We start from the raw sequence: 5,201 nt of genomic DNA, 5'->3' as shown, positions 1-5,201 counted from the left end.
CTACTCAGGAGGCTGAGGGAGGAGAATCATTTGAACCTGGGAGGTGGAGGTTGCAGTGAGCCAAGATCGGGCCACTGTATTTCAGCCTGGGTGACGGAGACTCCATCTCAAAGACAAAACAAAAACCAAATTAAGTCTCCATTACTCCATGTTTAAAACCTTCTAAAGGCTTCCCACTATATTTAGAATAAAATTCAAACTCTTTACCATGGCCCACTGGTCCCTATGGGATCCTGACCCTATTCACCTCCCTGACCCCATCTGCTCTCCACACTGGCCTTTCCACGTCATGATCAAGTCAGGCTGCTTCCTGATGTGGGGAATTTGCACTTTTTCCCTCTGTCTGGAATGTTGCTCTCCAGATGTCCCAAGTGTTCACTCTATTTCATTATTTTAGTTTCTTTTCAGTTCTTAGCATATACAAAAGGCCTTCCCTTACCACCATCATCACTTTTTGTTCTCTGATCTCGATTTACTCTCCCTATAACATTTATCATTCTATACTAGCATATCTGTTTATTTATTTATTTTTTTGAGATGGAGTCTTGCTCTGTCGCCCAGGCTGGAGTACAGTGGCATGATCTTGGCTCACTGCAACCTCCGCCTGCCGGGTTCAAGCGATTCTCCTGCCTCAGCCTTCTGAGTAGCTGGCATTACAGGCACCCACCACCACGCCTGACTAATTTTTGTATTTTTAGTAGAGATGGGGTTTCACCATGTTGGCCAGGTTGGTCTCAAACTCCTGACCTTGTGATTCACCCACCTCGGCCTCCCAAAGTGCTGGGATTACAGGCGTGAGCCGCTGCGCCCGGCCCCAGGTGTCCTTTTTTGTTAGCACTAAGCCAACCATGTCAGCTAGGAGGAGAGACAAACCAAGGTGAGTTAAACACATTGAGGTGTTTCAAGGGATTGAGTAGGACTTAGATAAAGTGGTGAGGAGTCCCCTTCTTTCTCTGTGTATTTCTCTTTATTATCTTATTCTGTTTCTGTGTCCCTTAATCTGTGTATACTGTATACTGCTCTAAGTGTTTTCTGGCTGAATCTATGTTTACTTAAAATTGAGGGGTGGATACCATCTGTAGGAGTTTGCTAAGGCTCCTGTAACAAATTACTACCAACTGGGTAGCTTCAAACAATTCATTCTCTCACAGTTCTACAGGCCAGAAGCTTGAAAGCAAGGTGTCAGTAGGGTTAGTCCTTCTGGAGGCTCTGGGGGAAAATCCATTCCATGCCAGTGGTTGCTGGCAACCCCTGGCACTCCTTGGTTTGTAGCTGCATAAGTCCCATCTCTGCCTCTCCCTTCACAGGGCTGCCCCCTTTTCTCTGTGTCTTTCTTCTTCTGTCTCTTTTTTTTTTTTTTTTTGAGGCGGAGTCTCACTCTGCCGCCCGGGCTGGAGTGCAGTGGCCGGATCTCAGCTCACTGCAAGCTCCGCCTCCCAGGTTCCCGCCATTCTCCTGCCTCAGCCTCCCGAGTAGCTGGGACTACAGGCGCCCGCCAAGTCGCCCGGCTAGTTTTTTGTATTTTTTAGTAGAGACGGGGTTTCACCGTGTTCGCCAGGATGGTCTCGATCTCCTGACCTCGTGATCCGCCCGTCTCGGCCTCCCAAAGTGCTGGGATTACAGGCTTGAGCCACCGCGCCCGGCCTCTTCTTCTGTCTCTTATAAGGACGCATGGCATTAGACTTAGGGTCCATCCTAATCTCAGGATAATCTCATTTTAAGATCTTTAGCTTAATTATATCTGCAAACACCCTTTTTCCAAATAAGGTCATATTCACTGGTTCTGGGTGGGCATGTCTTTTGGGGGGCCACCATTCAACCCACTACATCATCTTAGAGGCAAGAGGGTGAGGTAGGAATGAGTCAGATTTGCTTTTTCAGTCCTTCTGTTCTTTCCATCTTCCCTCCCCATCCCCACCCCAGCTGCTTTTCAGGGCTAGTAAGAAGGAGTGAGGGTTGAGGCAGAGCCTTCTGTGGCTGCTGACTGACAATTCTGCTAGCTAGTCCTAGTGAGACGGTCAGCCTGGGCCATTCCCCCTGGGCTTCCTGATCTGCCTTGGGCAGTGGCTTATGTGGCTCTGCCCACGCTCTGCCTATTTGCACATTTGCACCTGGACTCTGATCTCCTGAACCTGACCTGCCAAACCTGTTTCCACCCAACCTGAAGGACTCAGGGAACCTGCTTCCTTCCCTGGGGCCAGGGTTTGGCTTATTCCTTAGACTGGCTGGGCTCTGGGCTGATGGTAACACCAGAAATGGTTATTTCCAGCTCAGATCTCTCTCCTAAACACCAGGCCTTTTCATCCAACTGTTTCCCAAAGAGAAGACATCTACCTGGATATTTCCAAAGGCACCTCGAACACAACCCTTCCAGCACAGAACCTGTCCACTATCCTCTTCCCCAACTTGCCTTTCCTCCTGTATGCTTTGCTCACTGATCTCTACTTACCTCTCTCTACCAGTTCCCCATAAGCCTTGTCACCACCCTTTCACCTCATGCCTCCCTAGAGTCACCAGATCTGACACGTCTTGCCTCCTCCATCTCTCTAAAACTATCTACTTATCATAACCTACTGCCTCTACCCTAGGCCAGACCATCACCCCTTCTCACCAACCTCCCAACTGATCTGGTCTGGACTCTCCACCCTTTCTAATCCACTGTCTGTACTGCAGTCTGAATCATCTATATAAACACCTCACTCCCTGTCACATTCCTTCAACACTTCCCATTGCCCCCTTAGCATTCTTTTTCTTGACCCTACAATCTCCACCTCCCAGGTTTAAGCGATTCTCCTGCCTCAGCCTCCCAAGTAGCTGGGATTGCAGGTACGCATCACCACGCCCGGCTGATTTTTGTATTTTTAGTAGAGATGGGATTTTGCCATGCTGGCCCGGCTGGTCTCAAACTACTGACCTCAGATGATTCGCCTGCCTCGGCATCCCAAACTGTTGAGCGTGAGCCACCGCACAGATCAACCATTTCTTATTCAAATCTACAGTAGTTAAAAAAGAGAAACAGTAGGGTCAATTAACTTAACCACCCAGGGGCTCATTTCTGTCCCCATTATGACTTAGTCTCCTTTCTATTACCTACAGATAATGTTACTAGAGAAGGAACCTTCTTGTGGAACCAGCCAAATGGCTGAGCTAGCTCCCCTGTGAGGGCATGAGGGAACTGTGTGATCTGAAAACACACCCTGCCCGAAACCAACACCTTTTGGGATTGGTCCTGGATTTCATGTTTTTAGCACAGAGGATCTATGGAAGCACCAGCTCTATGACTAGAGAAGCTACAGAACTGCCAGTTCTGGTTTCCTTTCTCTTCGGGGTTCTTCTGCTTTGATTCTTGCCACCACATGCCTACATTTCTCTTGGGATATGTTCCTCTGCCTTTAAAATCCAGGCCCTCCTTGGAATATGAGACAGGCTGGCCTTTTCCAAAAGAATTTTACTAAATAAGAGAAGAAGTTAATGAAAGGAAAAAGAAGACAGAAATAAATCATGGAAAACACAAACCAACAAGACAAAGTCCGTTTTCTTTTCTTTTTTTTTTTTGAGACGGAGTCCCGCTCTGTCGCCCAGGCTGGAGTGCAGTGGCCGGATCTCAGCTCACTGCAAGCTCTACCTCCCGGGTTTATGCCATTCTCCTGGCTCAGCCTCCTGAGTAGCTGGGACTACAGGCGCCCGCCTCGTCGCCCGGCTAGTTTTTTTGTATTTTTTAGTAGAGACGGGGTTTCACCGTGTTAGCCAGGATGGTCTCGATCTCCTGACCTCGTGATCTGCCCGTCTCAGCCTCCCAAAGTGCTGGGATTACTCTGTTTTCTGAAGCCTGGCTTCTGGTTTCAGATTAATTACATTTTAGACCTCCAGGCTCCTTTCCTGGGTTCAGTATCACAGAACTCCCAGACTGTGGCCAGCATCAATCTCTTTTTATTTATTTATTTATTTATTTTATTTTTACATTTTTTTTGAGATGGAGTTTTGCTCTTGTTGCCCAGGCTGGAGTGCAATGGCACGATCTCAGCTCACCACAACCTCCACCTCCCAGGTTCAAGCGATTCTCCTGCCTCAGCCTCCCTAGTAGCTGCGATTACAGGCATGTGTCACTGCGCCCAGCTAATTTTGTATTTTTAGTAGAGCCGAGGTTTCTCCATGTTGGTCAGGCTGGTCTCGAACTCCCAGCCTCAGGTGATCCGTCTGCCTCGGCCTCCCAAAGTGCTGGGATTACAGGTGTGAGCCACTGTGCCTGGTCTATTTATTTATTTTTTTGAGATAAAGTCTTGCTCTGTTGCCCAGACTGGAGTGCAGTAGCTTGATCTTGGCTCACTGCAAACTCCGCCTCCCAGGTTCAAGCGATTCTTCTGCCTCAGCCTCCTGAGTATCTGGGACTACAGGCGCGTGCCACCACGCCTGGCTAAGATTTTGCATTTTCAGTAGAGACGGGGTTTCACTATGTTGACCAGACTGGTCTCGAACTCCTGACCTTATGATCTGCCTGCCTCGGCCTCCCAAAGTGCTGGGATTACAGGCGTGAACCACCGAGCCCAGCTAACCAGCACCAATCTCTTTTTATTTTTTTCGCACACATAAAAACTCCATCCCTATGTTCAGATAAAAACCAACTCTCCATTTCACCTCTTCACCTAAAGCTTTCTTTTTTTTCTTTTCTTTCTTTATTTTTTTGAGACAGAGTCTTGCTCTATTGCCCATGCTAGAGTGTAGTGGCACAAACATGGCTCACAGCCTCGACCTCCTGGGCTCAAGCGATTTTCCTGCCTCAGCCTTTTCCAGAGTAGCCAGGACCATAGGTGAGCACCAACTGGCTAACTTTTTTTTTTTTTTGGTAGAGGTGGGGTCTTGCCATGTTGTCTAGGCTCAAATGATCCTCTTGCCTTGGCCTCTCAAAGTGCTGGGATTACAGGCATGAGCCACCATGCCTAGCCACCTATAGCTTTCTTGCTGCATCCACTTCTCTTCAACTAAATGGTGAAGAACTATCTTATATGTGGTTCTTTAATTGCAACAACTGTACAAGGAAATTTCATCCGTGTAAGGGCTGGATTTGCCTTGGGATTTCTGGCATGGCCTAAGAGACACTTCTTCCTTAGTGATGAGAATAACTGGAATAGAGAGAAGGGACTTAACACATATGAAGCTCTCAACAAATGCCAACACCTTCTTTTTTTTTTTTTTTTTTTTTT

The sequence above is a fragment of the Colobus angolensis genome, unplaced genomic scaffold (genome assembly GCF_000951035.1).
Source record: "Colobus angolensis palliatus isolate OR3802 unplaced genomic scaffold, Cang.pa_1.0 Scaffold15, whole genome shotgun sequence".
NCBI lineage: Eukaryota > Metazoa > Chordata > Mammalia > Primates > Cercopithecidae > Colobus > Colobus angolensis.
Note: the sequence above shows the minus strand (reverse complement) of the source record.